Source organism: Dipodomys merriami, unplaced genomic scaffold (assembly GCF_024711535.1).
Source record: "Dipodomys merriami isolate MVZ:Mamm:240054 unplaced genomic scaffold, mDipMer1.0.p SCAF_48, whole genome shotgun sequence".
NCBI lineage: Eukaryota > Metazoa > Chordata > Mammalia > Rodentia > Heteromyidae > Dipodomys > Dipodomys merriami.
Window position 1 is genome coordinate 5,329,744 of NW_027206046.1, and position 18,511 is coordinate 5,348,254.

At 42.3% G+C, this 18,511-nt stretch overlaps 1 long non-coding RNA gene across 1 annotated transcript; it reads left to right on the forward strand.

Annotated features, from left to right (window-relative positions):
- The first annotated feature begins 371 nt into the window (after positions 1 to 371).
- LOC138809027 (uncharacterized) lies at positions 372 to 6,286 on the forward strand. The gene is made up of 3 exons (XR_011366664.1): positions 372 to 4,092; positions 4,185 to 4,272; positions 5,894 to 6,286. It is a non-coding gene; the product is annotated as an uncharacterized lncRNA (long non-coding RNA).
- The last annotated feature ends 12,225 nt before the right edge of the window (positions 6,287 to 18,511 follow it).

The following is an 18,511-nucleotide window of genomic DNA, read 5'->3' on the forward strand; positions in this document are numbered from 1 at the left end:
CAAGGCTCCCCTCTCTGGAAAAAAAGAGGCCCTGGACCCCAACTTCTTTCTCCTAAGTGGGGCAGGATGAGTAAACACAATACATCAAGCCCAGGAGGCGGTCTGTGGGGAGGGAATGCATGTAGCCCAGAACAGACCAGGAAATCAGAGGCAGGGATGTCAAGAAAGCCCAGGATGTGGGAAATATGAGATGCTTCAAGGGCTGCTTTTGCTTAGCCTATGAATTAACTCAAAGCAGCTCCTCCTCCCCCTCCACAATCTTTCTCTATCCTACACCAAGTCTCTTTATTTGGTGTATAGCGGTGAATGATTGGATGTGGAACTCCTTAAAGTTTTGGCCCACGGTTGAAAAGGTCCGATTTTAGCTTTGGTGAGCTCTGCCAAGAGAAAAACGAACCATTTTAGGTGTTAGCTACTTATCACTAGTAGATTCTGAACAGTGAAGGGAATTCATGCCCTGCAGGTGCTCTAACCACTTTTCTTCCAGGGTCTTTTTCTTTCCACTTCAGCCAACGTTGGCTTCTTTTTTGCCATTCTCTGGTAAGGCAGAGAATCCATCCAACATGTGGCTTACAAGGTCCTTTGAAGATGGACTTTTCTGAGTTCTCCCTAATGGATGTACCTCAGGTCTTCCTCTCCCTTTTTATTTTTTGGAGGCTCTTCTGTTCCCTTCTGGTTATGCTAAACTTCATTGGCATCAGTGGAACTATTGGGCTTTTGCCATTTTCACACAAGGTAATCTGGGATGCCTTGTTCAGAGGCAAAAATGGCTTTTTCCCCACTAGACAATTTATCTTGTCTGAAAAATGGCATAGACAAGATAATTTGAATGCTGGTTATCCTCCACTTTTTGGTGGCTAATTGGAGATTAGCATCTCATGGACTTTTCTTCCCCAGGCTGACATCAAACTGTGATTTTCAGGTCTCAGCCTCCTTAGTAGCTCGGATGACAGGCATGAGTCACCAGCACCCAGTCTCAGAAGCTTTTCTGAGCATTTAAGGTGCGAAATTCAAAAAACTGCTGGCCGCAGGGAAGGGATATGAGAAATGAGCTTGAGTGTGTCAGAGATCTTTGCTTGTTAAGAACCTTGTTAAGATCTTTCTTGCTTAAAAATGAAAAATGCATTTGTTCACTCTTTGTCCCACCATTTCCTCTCTTTGCCCTCCCAAAGATGGAAAAATGAGCAAGCAAGATAGAAAAAGACAAACAACAACAAAGAAAAAAAACGCTCTTGTTTCCATTTCCTGGAGTTCATTTCAATAAATATTAGTTGATATGTTCAGATACACATAGGTATTGTACCTTTGTGCTCCTCTCCCAAGAATATCCCCCTTTGCTCTCATTGTGTGTGAATATCTAGAGACCTGTATAATTTATCATGTCCCAGTATATTTTTTTAACCATCCAGTGTGTTTACTTGTAGATTTATAGACACATTCTAGCTACCATGAATTAAGAATATTTTTCTCTGGGTCTGGCTTACTTTAATATCTTTTCCCCAAATCTTTCTCTTTCCTTACGAATGGTACAATATCATTCTTTCTGATGGATGAGTAGAGTAAAACTTGTGGTTGGCGACAGGAGGGAAAAACAGAGAGCAAGGAAAGGGTGACATTGTTTAAAAAGAAATGTACTGTTTACCTGGTTTATGGAACTGTAATCCCTCTGTACATCACCTTGACAATAACAATAAAAATGAATGAAATAAAAGAATGTAAAGTGCTAAGTCAATCTTGCTCCATAGGGAGAAATCTATCAGACCCATCTATTAACAAAAAAATAAAATAAAATAAGGCAAAAGATTGGTTTGTGTAAGAGTGAACTCTAAATTGTATTGTCTGTGTGCACTCGCAAGCACATGCACCATTATGTATTTTTTTTCCAGTCATGGAGTTTGAACTCAGGGCCTGGGCACTGTTCCTGAATAATTTTGCCCCAGGCTAACACTCTACCACTGTACCACTTTGAGCCACAGCTCTACGTCCAGTGGTTAATTGGAGGTAAGAGTCTCATAGGATTTTTCTGCCCAGGCTGGTTTCGAATCATGATCCTCAGATCTCAGCCTCCTGAGTAGCTAATGTAATTTTACAGGTGTGTCTCCTAGGACTTTTCTGCCCAGGCTGGTTTTGAGTCATGATCCTCAGCTCTCAGCCTCCTGAGTAGCTAATGTCATTTTATAGGCATGAGCCACTGACACCTGGCTTCATTGTGTATTCTATGTATGTCTATTGGTCTGTTTTTGTGATGACTAGCCTAGTGGAGGCTAAAAAGCTGATGGTAATAGGAAATGTGCATTCTATTTAAGAACAGTTCTTGCTTCAGCCAGCAAGATAAGTCTCTCCCAAAATGAGAACAGCATTGGGCACAATTTAATCTGTTCCTACCATCCCTGGATATAACTATCTTAGTGTATTTCTGGCCACTCAGTTCACTTTATAATTTTCTGGAGTTCTTGCATACTTCAGTTTGGGCAGACCTAATGTAAAAGTTTGTTTTTTGGCGCCCACCCACTCCCGTGTGTGCACATTCTAGGATGATTCTCCATTGTAAAATTAAGGTAGAGGAAGCAGGCTTTTCTCTTTTGTTCTCTCCAGCTGCCATTTCAAAGACAACTGGTTTATTAAAGTCTAGCTAAAATGCAGGAATTCAGGAATTAATTCTCAGGCCCTGACTAAAGGAAAATAAAATCTTGAACACAAACAACTGCTCTGGCTGTCTCGTTGGGGGCTTACAACAGGGGTCTTATAAATTGGCTGTTTGGGCAAGTAACATTGATGTGTTTCATTTTATGTTTAATTTGGATCCAGTTGTCTTTGTGCAATGCATCAGTCTATTAGTAAAGGGCTTTAGCAAATTGTTTTTGGGTAGAGAATCAGTCCGAGTGCTTTCTTCTGGGGTCTTCATGAAAACATAAGGTATGGTCAGGCACCAAAGCCCACACCTGTCATCCCAGCATTGGCAGGAAGCTTACCTAAGGTAATCACTCTTGAATCTGGCCCAAACAAAAGCTAAGACCTATCTCAAAATGAACCAGAGGAAAGAGGGCTGGAGGCTTTGCCCAGGAAAATAGAACAGCTACACAGGCCCTGAGTTCACACCCCAGTATTACCAAAAATGTATATGGGGCTATCTTAAGAATATTATTCTGCTCTTAGTAATATTTTCCCCCCAAAAGAAAATGCCTTAAAGATTTTTGTATTTTATTAAGATAACTGTTTTAAACAGAACCATCACTGAATCAGGGTTTGACTATTTGTCCATACATAAGTCTTTTAAATGACCACCTTCCAAGCTGTAGCAAAACAAACTACGATTTTAAGCAAACCTACCACAATTAGCGTCCTAGAGGCCTAGACTTTATCAGAATGTTATACCAATGCTTGCACAGTGAAAACATGCAAGTTTAAGAGCGTGTTCTATCTCAAAAGGTGTTGTGTCTGACCTTCAACATTCAAAGAGTTTTGGTGAAACCTCGGTATTTCTGCTGTTAGTAATCAGTACAATGGAGATGGAAAAACTGCTGTTTGGGAAATCCTGCTACTCAAAGCCTAGCCTTCATCTGTTTATCTAAAATCAATGATTTGTGGTTGTGTCTATGACACACAGCTGTGTATTAGAAAATAAGTCTATTTGGGATCATTAGCATTCGCCCCTTTCCTTGTAAGAGGAAAGTTTTAATGTTTGTTGAGCTCCCCACCTATTCTACAAAAGGATTGTAAATTTTACTTCAAGAGCAAAAGCTACATTAATAATGCATGTATGATATCTGTGAATTTGGGATGCTATAATGGCTGCTGGCTCCTCTGTCTATCCAATGTAGTTAATGTTCCACAGACAGGCAGATCTTCTAGACTGCGAGGCTCAGGAACACAACTTTTCCAAGCTGGTGTCTTCTAGCTGAAAATGGTCAACAACACTAGCCTTTAACAGACCTGTGTATATGTGGAAGGAGGGTCGATGGAATGCCACTAATCATAGCTGTGACCCAGAAGTGCTGTAGCCAATGGGAATAATCAGACTGCTGTATCAACCGCTTTACTGTGTTAGTACTCCTGGAACATCTGCAACTAAACCTGATGAAAATGACTCCAGTAAGTACTTATTTTAGTATTTATATTATATATATATTGTCAATTTTATATTTCCCTTGTCAAACTCGAAAAATACTGTTGACATTCTGCAGGATTACAGCTTCTAACAAGAGCAAACTGAGCGGAATTTGGGAGACATCATGTTCAGAGTGGACAGAATTAAGACAATAAAAATGCCAGGTAAGACCAGTCTAAGGGCCTAATCCTTAGAATGGCTCTTTGGCCCAAATGATCTTCTTGGCACGGATTCCTCTATGACTCATCCTTCCTCTCCAATGTGATGTAAGACCAGGTCATCTGGGACGATACTAATCCTGGTGAAAAGGCACTTTTGGTAACCACTGAGTGGCTAATCAGCAAACACTTCAGGGAAAAATAAATTAATTGTCCTAGGACAGTTTAGAGAAAAACTGTTGAGACAAGTAGGAAATAGTCTAAATGGAATCACTTATTTTAGCACTTCCAAAATTAGAGCTTGAGAGATTTCAAAAAGAGGTTTTTATATATTCATAGCTATGTGAGATTAAAGTCCTTCTCTCTTGGAAGAAGGAGGAGGAGGAGGAGGACTCAGTTGAACACCAGTGGCTTATATCTGTAATCCTAGATACTCAGAAGTAAAAGAGAGGTTCAAGATTTGAAGCCAGTCTGGGCAAAAACAAACAAACAAACAAACAGGCTTTACCTCTAGTTAACCAGTAAATAGCTGGCCTGAAGACACAGCTCAAATGGTAGAGTACCAGGCACATGCACAAACAAGTAAGTGCCAGACTCTGAATTCAAATCCCGTCACCACCAAAAGAAAAGGCAAATTCCAAATGCAGCAGTGGTACTCATTGGGCATGATGTTGAAAATGAACTATACAACTTGTGGGTAGAGATGGGAGGGAAAAACAGAGCGGGGAAGGGGGGGTTACATTGTCAAAAAAAATTACTCATAACCTGACTTACATAATTATTACCCCTCTGTACATCACCTTTATAATAATATTTTATGTATAAAGGGGGAGGCAAATTCATATTTTTGTCCAAGGGCTTGTATTTAAATAGGGGCATGAATGACTCTTTCTGCTGGTTCCGAAAAATGTTTTCTCTAGTCAATGCTCACGGAACTATTTGAAAGAGAATCTCCTACTCATTCTGTTGCATGAATGTCTTTTGACTTATTTCCTCTTGTAGTCTGCTTCATAATAGTGGTTCTAGTGTTAGACTTAAACACTGTGTGTGTGTGTGTGTGTGTGTGTGTGTGTGTGTGTGTGTGTGTGTGTGGCTGTTGTGTGTGTGTGTGTGTGGCTGTTGTGTGTGTGTGTGTGTGTGTGTGTGTGTGTGTGTGTGCATGTGTACCAGTACTGGGGCTTGAACTCAGGATCTGGGCACTCTCGCTTCAACTTTTTTACAAGGCTGGGGCTCTACCACTTGAGCCACAGCTCTACTTCTGGGTTTTTGCTGGTTAATTGGAGATAAGAGTCTCATGAACCTTCCTGCCCTGACTGGCTTCAAACCACAATCCTCAGCTCTTAGCCTCCCGAGTAGCTAGAATTACAGGCATGGAAACTGCTAGAGCTCAGCTTACACAAATTCTTTGGACTTGAGTATTTTTTTATTCCTTTCTCATGTACTTTAAAAAAAAAGCTTAATTCCTTCAGATTTGAGGAGCTGTCAAACATAAGGATGTAAATATAAGAGGTGCTTCAAGACCCCTTTCGCTGGGCCTAATGGATGAATTAAAAGCCAGATAAAAGCTGGGTCCTCAGCTCTGCAATTCACGTCTGTGTTTCTTGATCAGAGCCATTCTCTCTTGCAGTCACTTTGCAATCACCTTGGATGAGAAGAAGGACAGGGCTTACCAAGGAGCATCTGGTGGCATAAGGAAACCTGCCCCTCACCCAGGCAATGCCTCCTGATCATCTTGTGGAAAAAGGTGAATGAATCTGTTCCATAGCCCAAACCTCAGGGCTGACCACCTGTTTGGCTATAGTGGCTGAGGGGCTCCACCTCCCCTCACTTGATAAAGGGCTGGTGCTTCTTCCTCCTGAGATAGACCGGGATAAAGGTCATCCAGCCACATCTGGGTCAGTGAGCATCATTGTGCACATCTCTCTCCTACTGCCCCCAGCTCCCTGTCTATTCAAGCCTATAGATCCTGTCGTGTGTTTCCGTGGCATACACGTGCCTGAAATAAACTTTTTTCCTCTCCCGTTCCATGTCTCCTTATTTGATGTATAGGGGCAAGCAGCTGGACTCAAACGTGTAACTCCTAGAATTTGTGCCTGGGTCTAAAATTTCTGTTTCTGGTTTTTTGTTTTGTTTTGTTTTTTGTTTTGTTTTTGCTTGTCCTAGGGCTTAAACTGTAGGCCTGAGTGTTGTCCCTGAGCTTCTTTTGCTCAAGGCTGGCACCCTACCACTTGAACCACAGCTCCATTTCTGGCTTTTTGGTAGTGTATTGGAGTTAAGAGTCTTGTGGACTTTTCTGCCTGGGCTGGCTTCAAATCGCAATCCTCAGATCCCAGCTCTCTGAGTAGCTAGGATTATAGATGTGAGCCACTGGTGCCTGGCTAAAATTTCTGATGTTAAAATTGCATCAAGGAAAGGAAGGGGCAGGGGATTCAGAGAGAAACTGAGATTCATGCAAAGGCTCAAAAAGGTGAGGAGAATCCCAACCAGATAGCAGGAGAAAGAATGTCCAGGCTGAGATACTGCTGGAGTAATGCCCTCAATGGAAACTGTCTGCGTGTTAGAGAAACAGCAAAGTGGCCAGATTGGTAGGACAGCAGTGAGGGAGGTGTGGGTAGAGGGAGAGAAAATGAGGATCAGATCACACAAGGCTTTCAAAGAGTCTCACCAGGAGCCTGGCTTTTACACTGTGTGCCATGCAGAGCCACTGCAGGGTTTTGAGCAGAGGAGAAACTTGATAGGAATTTCTGTCTTAACAAACTTGCTTTGGCCTGGTGTGTTGAGAATTGGCCTAGCCAGCCTTAGCAATGGAAGGCAAAAGATCAGTGAGAAGGCAAGTGTCCAATTCAGCAGGGTACAGGGCAGAGAACAAGATGGTAAAATCCCATAGCTGACTCTCAGCCTCCTCTTCAGTCCCTCAGCTGCTTCTGGATTCTGCCCCTCACCCCTCTTATGAGGCAACTCTCAGGAGCCTGTTGCCATCTATGAGTCTGATGATCTTCAAGCATCTCCTTTTCTGGCTCTGGACCCCAGCTCCATGAGACTCAACACACTTGTATTCAAGGAGCTATCTGGGGGATTGATTTGCTGAGCCTCATTTCACTTCCAGGCAAAATATTTGAACTTTGGCCAATGATCAACATTTCAGCTTATACATCAACAACAGTGTCTGAACCAAGGCTCTACCTCCATGCCCCACTGTCTGGTTTCATGGGTGGACAGGGCTCTCACCACCACAATAAAATCTGCACATTCCACCCCTTTTGCCTTGGAATGACAAAGGGATCAGCACCCCCTGGGGACCTCAAGCCATGGATCTCTCTACAGAGGGCATCTGTGCTGTCTGCACTGACTCATTTTGTTAGGAGCATGACATGGGAAATTGGTTGCAGTGATTCAAATCCATGCCAGTGACTACCTAGGAACAATAGTATAGATGGAAAAATTGGAAAGATGTTGATGGTTTGGGGCCTCGGTAACCAGACCTTACCGTCAGTTGCTTGTGAAATGATCTGAAGAACATAGAAATCCCACCTGCCTGAGTTATCCATCTTCATGAAGACTCTCTAGAATTATCCAAATTTAACCCAGAGTGCCAAGTAGGATTTTATCTCAGGTACCAAATTTGACCAACCCATAAAGACTGTCTGCAGCAATGTTGGAGGAAGTGCAACTTGAGCAACACAACTGTAATTGATTAGTAATGTCTACCATGGGCACAGCAAGGTAAGAAAATGAGGTCAGACATTTTTACTCTGTTTTAAGCCTTTCTTTTACATTCACAGACCCCCATTCAGAAGGCATCAGTTAAAAGACAGGAACAGCAGGAATTACCTCTAATGATGCTGTGTTTGTTGGGAGTGGTCAACTCTATTTCTCAAGTATCTGACCAATTTGCATGTAGCTTAGAAGAAATCTGCTTGGTTAGGAAATAGCCTGCTCACCTTCCACAGCTGTTGAACCCTTTGCCTTATGGCTTCCTGTTTGTCAGGGAAGAATTCACACTTTTTTTTTGGGGGGGGGGCAGTCCTGGGGCTTGAACTCAGGGCCTGGACTCTGTCCCTGAGCCTCCTTTCTATGCTCAAGGCTAGCACTCTACCACTTGAGCCACAGAACCACTTCTGGCTTTTTCTGTTTATGTGGTACTGAGGAATTGAACTCAGGGCTTCATGCATGCTAGGCAAGCACTCTACCATTAAGCCTGATTTCACACTTTTTTGAGCACTTACTATCTGCAAACCATATATCATCTGCCACTATATCAGCTGCCCATATATCATCTCCCATTGCTACCAGAGATGGCTCTGAGATGTTCCTACTGTTTTAGGTAGCAGGTAAAGGTGGGGAATCCAATTTTTCCCACTCCTCATGCTTTGTTCTTTGTTGCTTTTCAGACTTTGGTTTCAGCCTTCTGTGTTGGCAGCATAGCCTCTTGCAGAAGGATATTATCTAAGGGAAGTCATACAGTGACTGACAAAGGATAAGGCTGAGCCTGGTAATTTCTGTGACTACAACTCTGTAAGCCCTGAGGGCAATGGACATGATTGAATAAAGACCTTTACCATAAAATGGTAAATGTCCAGAGGACGTGACCAGCCCCCTTCTCTTGGTGATATTTTGAAAGTAATGGCTATTTTCTCAGCGCACACATTTCCCCTCCAGCTACCCACCTCTCCTGGCATCTGCCAGAGCCCCCTTCTGCCCACAGGTGTTGCTGAGATCCCAGGTTTCCAAATACTTCTGCCCAGAGTGGGAACTTCCCAGACCTGCCAGCACTTCTGCTCCCTGACAGGGCAGAAATAGCTCATTGCAGGTTTTCATGAACAGAGATACTTGGAATTTAGGGTACATAGAGTTAAATTTCAAGATCATTTTGCTATGTGCAGTTTTTAAGAAGACTTTGTAGAGGGATATGTAAACAGCTTCATCCACAAGCAGCCATTGCTCAAGCACCCAGGACCAGGCGTCCATTACTGGTAAAACTAACAATCTACCTGGGCAGGAAGAGGATACTAGAAACCTCAGGACAACAGTAGTGAAGGCTTACACAGCAGCTCCTCATTTGATAGGTCCTGCTCTGTTAGCATCTGTAGTACTTGGACAATATCAAAAATTAGATACTGTTTTGCCTTCATTTTTTCAAAGGAGGAAATTAAGATGTTAGATTTCATACCCAGACATCCTTGTTGTTTTACTCTTTAAAAAAAATAATTGAAGTAGTTGTACAAAGAGGTTTTTTGGTGTGTTGGGGTGGAGGAGAGATCCTGGGGCTTGAACTCAGGGCCTGAGCACTGTCACTATGCTTTTTACACTCAAGGCAAGAGCTCTACCATTTGAGTCACAGCTCCACTTCTGGCTTTGTGGTGGTTAATTGCAGGTAAGTGTCATGTGGCTGTTCCTGCTCCTGGAATAGAGAGGCTTACATCAACATAACATAAAGCTCCCAGAAGAAAGAGCAACACAACCCCTAACCAAGGAAGCTTCTAAAAAGGCAGGCTTAGTCATGTGACATAGGCTTATCCCAGTGACCAGGGAATGGGGACTTCTCTGGCCATTCCATAAATCGTCTTGGTGAAGTAGAGAGGCAACTTCTCAAAGGGAAGGGGGTGGTATCCTAGGACAGAGGACAAAAACTAACAAGACAAAAACAACAGATGGTCCTCTTAACACCCACCCTTAGTACATAAAAATAAGTTCACTTTCCCACCTATGGGTACATAGCTTAATTCATAACCAAATAACATTCTTTTGTGATGAAAAAAATGGCTATGTAAACCAACTTGGAAAAACAAAGCACAATGGTAAAGCAAAACGTATCTGTACAAATAAGACAAATTTTAAAGGGTTATTGAGATCTTTATCATTTTTTTTACAGATGCCTAGATGTTTATTCTAAGTTTCAAGACCATATTAAATGTCCTTGACTTACAAAATGCCTTCGTTTTTGAAATGGAAACATACTCATCAGAGGAAGTCCTTGGGAAAAAGAATGGTACTAGAAAGTTCCCTGAAGGAATCCACTTGTAGGCATCAAAACATGGTGGCAGAGTGTCCGTTCATAGTGGGGCAGAGCAGCCTGATAGAAATGAGTGCTCAGAACAAAGAAGAGTTGCCAGGACTCACTGTAAGTGTTTGGTCAAAGACGTCAATTGATGGGAGGCTTAGGGCTTCAGTGAAAACCCTCTACCTTCGGTAGTGTCTTAGCTTCTCAAGCAAAGGAAAAAGATAATTGTTTCCAATGTAAGTTCTTGGAAAAAGAATTAAAATATTACTTGGGATTTTCTCCCCCACAAAGTGGGTGAAGCCAAGCACTGGTTGCTCATACCTAACTACAGAGGAGGCTATGATCTGAGAATTGCAGTTTGAAGGCAGCCCGGGCAGGAATATCTCCAATTAACTAGCAAAAAGCCAGAAGTGAAGCTGTGGTCCATGTGGTAGAGTACCAGCCTTGAGCAAAAAAAAGCTGATGGATAGGATCCAGGCTCTGAGTACAAGCCCCAGAGAGGGAGAGGGGAAGGATGGGGGGAGGGGGCAATGGAGACTGAAAAGGAAATATCCATCACTTGAGTAAGATAAACTATATCCACCTTTTAGTTGTTTCTTTTAGTCTTTCCATGAAAGAAACCAGTTCTTGTCTGGCTTTAACCATCTAGCCTCTTAAAAGTCCCAAAATTCCCTAAAGTCTGAAGTTTGGAGTTCTTCCAAGCCTTACTGTCACCACAGAGGCTGAGAGAACCAGACTCATTTTCCCAGCCTTCCTTGGTAATGAGGCAGGACCCAGGCCCCTTGAGTGACCAATCAGATTTCCTTAAATATGGCCTAGGAAAAGCAAGGTTTCTCCAAGGCAAACAGGTCCAGCACAGTGCTCATGGCAGCTGCAGCTGCATCCTGGAGGGGCCAGTTGAGCGATGGGGCCTTGTCTGAGCTTTATAAACTCCCTTTGTTTCCCCCACTTCCTAAGCCTGGCCTTTAGTCTTCAGAGAGACCCTATGAAAAAATAATAAATTCCTTTTCTGCTCAAATGGCTAGAGTTCTGATTGCTTGCACACAAGGAAGTGGCCTAGTACAGTGAAGGATCTTTTGCGGACTTCCATATTCTTTGCTTTCCTCTCTGTGGTGAGAACAGGTTTATTAGGGCACTAGAATCCTGAGAGCCATGTTAGACAACTCCCAGAGGATAATCTGATGATGGTATTTATGTCAAATGACTAATTAAAGCCATCAATATATTCTGATTACAAGTTCACAGTCTTACCCTGGAAGGGTGCATCTTGCATGTGTTGTCAGAAAAATCACTTGAAGATAAGGCTCAGTACATACTCTTTAAAGAATCTTCCACCTGGCCTTGAAATAAAATGGAGTCTTTCAGAAGCAGGAGGTTACAATATCCCTTCCAGAACTGGAGTAAAAATAAACTGATTTTTTTTTTCAGTCCCGGAGCCTGAACTCTGGGACTGAGCACTGTCCCTGAGCTTTTTTGTGCTCAAAGCTAGCTCTCTACCACTTGAGCCCCAGTGCCACTTCCAGTTTTATCTGAGTAGTTTATTGGAGATAAGAATCTCACAGACTTTCCAGCTCAGACTGACTTTGAACCACGATCCCCAGATCTCAGCCTCCTGAGTAGCAAGGATTACAGGTGTGAGCTACTTGTGCCCAGCTTGCTATTTCTTTTAAGTGTCTAGGTCCCATACACCTATTTTCAAATTCTCCTATCTCATATACATACTTGGTGACAAATAACTATACCACTTGAATCCTTATTATAAAACCAGCTATAATCAGCTTAAGCAAATTTCCTAACCAAATAAAAGTGATTACAATCAGCAGCTATCAGGATATAACCTATCAGGATATGGCCTGAATTATATCATTTATACAGGCAAAGTCAGAGCTGCCACTGTGACCCCGTAGATCATGAGCTTGAGGATGAAAGGTGAGGCACACAACATTCCCAGTACAGACACAGCAAGATCTGTGATTGACCACAGTGTCAGTGTTTTGGCCTTTTCCTGCATTAAGTATCTAGTAGTAATTTACACAAAAACCCTTTCATCACCCTTAGGCATTAAGCAGCAGCCTGGGCAGTCCCTGGATAGTCCAACTGATGGTAAGGCACTCAACCTTAAAATATCTTGAGGGCACTGATAGCCTACACCTGTAATCCTAGCTATTCAGGAATATGCTAAGATCTGAGGATCTAAGTTTGAAGCTAGAGCAGACGGAAAAGACCATGAGATTCTTCTCTCCAATCAGTGAGCAAAACGAGCCAGAAGTAGAGCTGTGGCTCAAGTGGTAGAGAGCCAGCCTTGAGTGAAAAAACCAAGAGAGAACGTGAGGCAATAAGTTCGAGCCCCAATACCAGAACACACACACACATTACTAGGGGGAGGGGAGAGTAGCAAGAGGAATCCTGCTATAGAAATAGTTGTTTACAAGGCCATACTAGTGGTTAAAAAAAAAATAAAGTTTAGAAGTAAACCTGTTTGCATTGTTTCAAAGGAGTCCGTGAGAATAATGGCAGTTTCTTACTCTCTGTAGCTGTATCTTATCAGTGGACTTTGGGCCATTGGCTGCTAGGGGGAGGGGGAGGTGGAAGAGTGGGTTGTTAATGACGTGCAGAATCACAGCAGCTGGGTCATGTCCCAGGCAGGCCATACTAAGCCAGCTACAGGGCAACTGCCATCAGCTATCACTGGGGTTGTACACAGCAGGAAAAAGGGGAGGGGGGAGGAGTCCTGTGTGAAGCAGCTGTGCAACAGGCAGATTAGATCAGCTCATGGCCTACAGCAGTGGATGGCATTGAACTGATAGCTTATATCAGGGGATCAGTGAGTACGTGTGAGAAAAACTGTCTTTTCCTACAAAGTGTGTGGCTTAAGAGTTCCTGCTTTGGCCTGGTGACAAGGTTCTTATTATCAGAAGAGGAATGGCTTTGGGATAAGAAAGGTCTTTTGTTTGTTTGTTTCAAATGTGAGGTTTTGTCTTAAACTGGTTTCTTTTCAAGATGGAATTAAGACTCAATCCAGACTGTTCCAGAAGTAGCAGAGGGTACAGGCATAGTTTGAGATTACTTGTGCACTATTAATATGATTTCAAAATTCACCATATGTAAATCTATTTGACCCTATTCAAACTAGCCAGCCACAAGCAGATTGTGAACCTGAGCTCAGCCAATCAGAGCAGAGGAACCGTGACTGCTGCATTAGGGGTAAATAGGGGGCAGCCTACCTGCTCAGTGTGCTTGCTTGCCAGATTTTTGGCTCATGGTGCAGACTTCTGCAGCAATAAATTTTGCCTTGCTGAGACAATTCTTTGTTTTTGTCTCTATCATTGTGACTCCAATGGTTCTTGGAGAGCGTATTTATAACATAAAATGAGGGGAAGTCTTCTTAGCCCAATGACTGTAGAAACACAGTACATATATTGAGGATAGACCAGGCAATGTGTCATTGGCAGGAGAGTTCCATACACAAATAATCTTCTCAAGTGAGGCATGACATTTGCATGTTCTAGCAGGTGGACACATGAAGGGAAAGCCACTGAATAATTACGGCGGCCTAGAAGCTGTGTTTTAAATGTAGCGGGGAGGTGTTTTTGCATTGTTTTAAAATGCACACTGATCTTTCTAAGATGTCTACTATGTGAATCAGAGGAGATCTCTTCTTTATTTTATTGATTGATTTATTTATTGCCAGTACTGTGGCTTGAACTTATCTGCTTTCTCACTTAAGACTAGCTTGGCACTCTACCACTTGAGTCAGGGATCTACTTATAGCTTTTTGGTGCTTAATTGGTTGGAGATAAGAAAAATCATGGATTTTTCTGCCTCCTGAGTAGCTAGGATTGCAGGAATCTGCCATGGTTACCTGGCTTTGCTTTGTTTTGTTGGGAAATCTGCTAAGCAGGGAATCATGTCGTGTTCTTTGAGCTACACACACCTGTGCTACTGATCATTGTCACATATAAAAATATGGCAAAGTTGGGTGCCGTTGGCTCACACCTGTAATCCTAGCTATTCAGGAGGCTGAGATCTGAGGGTCGTGGTTCAAAGCCAGCCCAGGCAAGGAAAGTCCATGAGACTTCTATCTCTAATTAAGCACCAGAAAACCAGAAGTGAGGCTGTGGCTCAAATGACAGAGCACTTGCCTTGAGCTGAAGCTCAGGGACAGCGCCCAGGCTGAGTTCCCTAATGACCAACAAGAAAAAAAATATATATATATATATACATATATATATATACATATATATATATGTATATATATATGTATATATATATATATATATATATATATATATATATATATATATATATATGTATGGCAAAGACAGAAGGCCCAGACTAGGAGATTTATCAGATTCTCTGACAGATTCAAATCTCATTATTATTAAAATAAAGATGTACAGTAAATGCAAGCAAGATTCATGCTGTACTTCCTTAGTGAAGGATTTTCTTTCAACATTTAAAAATTTACCATCATTTATTTTTAACTCTGAAAACAATGATAAGAAACCACATTTATTTTAGGGTTGCCTATTATTTATCTTCCTCATTGCTAATGATGTGTGCTGCTTGGCATTGGGAATGATCATCCTTTTCTAGAAAAATCCTTAGTCATCTATCATCCATTACAATATATGGTCTCCAGAGGGTGTGTGTGTGTGTGTGTGTGTGTGTGTGTGTGTGTGTGCTAAAGCTTGAACTCAGAACCTGTGTACTGTCCTTTAGCAAGGATGGTGCTCTACTACTTGTGCCACAGCTCCACTTTTGGCATTTTGGTGTTTTATTGGAGATAAGAGTCTCATGGATTTTCCTGCCCTGGTTGGCTTTGAACCATAATCTCCAGATCTCAGCCTCCTGAGTAGCTAGGATTATAAGTATGAGCCACTGATGCCTGGCTTTCCAGAAATGTTTCAAATGTTAAAGATAAGACAAGGAAAACTTGACCCGAGGCAATTTTGCAAGACAGGAATGGTGTTTTCTAAGCAACTTGTCCTTATCAGTCATAATATAGCAATGACAAGCCTAACACCTATAAATAAGTCCTGGCTCACTTAGGGAAAAAGTGAATTTTCCTCATCTCCACTTTGGCAGAGATAGTCTATTTTCAGCGGTTATTTCTATGCCAATTAAAGTTCCTTCCTGCTGGGTATCAGTGACTCATACCTGTAATCCTAGATACTCAGGAGGCTGAGATTGAGGATCATGGTCCAAAGCCAGCCCAGGCAGAAAAGTCCCTTTGAGACTCTCTCTTAACTCCAATAAGCCACTCAAAAACTGGAAGTGGTCCTGTAGCTCAAGTGGTAGAGCACTAGCCTCGAGCACAAAGAGTCTCAGGGACAATGCCTAGGCCCTGAGTTCAAGCCTCACAACCAAAAACAAAACAAAAAAAAAAGCTCTTTCTGGATTTCTTTCTTTCTACAGAGGACTTGCTGCTAGGCTCTTACACTTCACCCCATTTCACTTTCCTTCACACTTGAGGTGTTGAGCGGCTTCTTATCAGCTGCTTTTATTTAAAACCCTCATATATTATGTGCATGTCCAACCCCTGGTCATTTCACTATATCTTCTAGTGACTGAGCACCTCACCATTTACATCTTACCTTAATTTTTTTCCTCCATTATATGATAGCTATAACATTATATTGATTTTTTTAAAGCTATATGTGCAGGTATGTTTTCTTTCAGGATATATTTTGTTTGTTACTAAATCAGGACATACCACTGCCTATGACCAGGGGAAGAATCTGATTTGGGTGGAAACTCCTGGTTACCATGTTAGGTACAAATAGCCAGTTGTCCTTACCTTGAGATCCCAGACGAGTGCCTCAATCTGTGACCATCATATCCTCTCCCTTAAATAGGGTTTAACAGATTTGAACAGACACCCCCATCTGACTTCCTGCCTTCTTCCACAGGGACCCATTCTGTAAGTTATCTATGTCTCACCATTAGCTACTTTTGTACCAATCTCTACCAGATTGACTCCAGCTTTCCCTGTTGGGAAACTTCCAGAAAAACATGTGGACACACAGGCATGTAGAACAAAGAAAAGGTTTATTGCCAGCAAAGGAACTGACAAGGCCCCTTATAGAGAGAAGCAGCGCTGGCCTTTGTGTGAGGTGACTTATATCATTGAGGGGGCTAGGAGGAGGGGACTTTGGTGTGGATGTGTGGTCCAGGGACTACATCATAGTGGGCTAGGATTAATGGCAGCTGCCCAAGTAGTAACCCAGCCTGTAGCTGGCCAGACTGAAGGTCACTTTAAGGAGGTCTTGTTACCTTGTAACTGTCCCAGTTGAGAGTCATCTCAAGGTAAGGAGGAAGGAGGCTGATTATTTACTGCCTGTATCAAACGGGCCTAAATCAAGAACTCTCTGGGGAAAGTGTCTGCCAGCCCTGGGAAAGGAGCCTCATAACATTCCTCCCTTTTGGGTTTAATAAATGGGCAGGGGCACTGGATCAGGAGTATGGTCGAAGGTTGCTTCTTCTGGAGCTGATTCCTGCTGAGAAGGGGGGATGAAGTATTCAGCAGGGGGCACTCCTGGGATCATTTGATGGATGGATTGATGGTGAAAGTTGTCATTTTTCCCATAAGGATGCTCTGCATACACCTGAATGGGCAAGACACAATTAGTATAAGGCAAAAAAAAAAAAAAAAAAAAAAAAGCTGTTAACAGACCCAAGAAAGGCATGAGCCAGGAGGTAAGAAACCCAAATAGGTCCCATCCTCCTTTATCTTGTTGGAGTTGTTTTGCAAGTTCTTTGAGATGTATGATTCCTTCCTGGATGGCATAGCTGTTATCAGCTTGAAACAACACATATTTTTTACCTCCTCACACCCTTGATAGTATAGTAAGAGTAGATAACTGATGGCCGCACAGATTATCTAGAATAGCCTGTCTATGTTCCTGCTGTTGATAGTAGTGTGATGGCAGAGGAAGTGTAGTTTATGTTTTTCCACCACACATGCCAAACGCATGACCCCCTTATAGGCTTCAACTGCCAGTCCTGGGAAAAGAGCATGCTAAGCTATGGGAAAGGAGCCTATTGGATTAACACCTTATTATAAAAATGCTAGTCTGTTGGTAGGGTAAGTCTCTTAGCTGGAGTCTTCACTCCACAGGTTTTCTCCAGACGATACCTGTGCTGGTGTTTAGCAATCTATTTTCCACCTACCATCCCCCAGCCCCTCACTCTGAGAGTTAGAAGGAAAGACCATACTTGGCTGTAGTCACTAACCAGGAACTGCTGAATGTGGAGGTTCTAGGGAAGGCAAGTAGAGCAGGTCTAGGTTCTAAGGACTAAACTTCACTACCTTTCCCCTAAAAAACAACTCACAAGTATGCTGAAATCCAATGACTTTCTGTGATTTTTTTGCTGACTATGACATATAGTAGTACATTTACATTATCATACATTTCATATATAATTCTTAACCAGAAGTTGCCAAGAACATTCCTCATATGATGAATATTGATTTTTCCTATGTTCTGTCATTCCCTTTTACAGGGAATTGAATGTTTTACAGGGCTTGAACTCAGGGCCTCATGTTCTTGTCTTACAGAATTGCCATGCGTCAAGTTTTCCTGTCCTATCTTTAGTGTTTAAAAAGGTCTCTGGAAAGCCAGGCATCAGCGGCTCACACTTGTAATCCTAGCTGGCACTCTACCATTTGAGTCATACTCTTACTTCTGGCTTTTTTTTCGGTTAATCAGATGAAGAATCTCTCAGATTTGTCTGCCCAGACTGGCTTTGAATCACGGTCCTTAGATCTCAACCTCCCAGAGTCGTTAGGATTATAGGTGTGAGCTACCAACAGCTGGCTCCATTCCATTTTAAATTCAAATCATTTTTCTTACAACTCCGTATGCTCCCATATGAGTGGAAAATTCTAACTCATTAGCTTTTTGTTTTTTCAAATGTGTTTCAAAGGAAGTCTGAGTAATTATTGACGTCAGAGGAAGTAGCCATGGACAGCTTAACAGGTAATGGTCACTCTCCAGGAGCTCCACATAAATGTGAATCCCAGCCTTGCCTACATGCATCAGATTTTCCCACCAGAGCACACATTTGAAATCATTATTTATGACTGTGGCTCAGGTGGTAACATTTGAGTAGCTTCTGAGGAGTCCCATTGACACAGACTTGATTCTGGCTGAGTCATCACAAATGGCGCAAGTTCCCACATCTCTATTTGTGACCTTCAGGACAATATTAATGATTTTTCTATTTTAGGCTGTGAAAGAT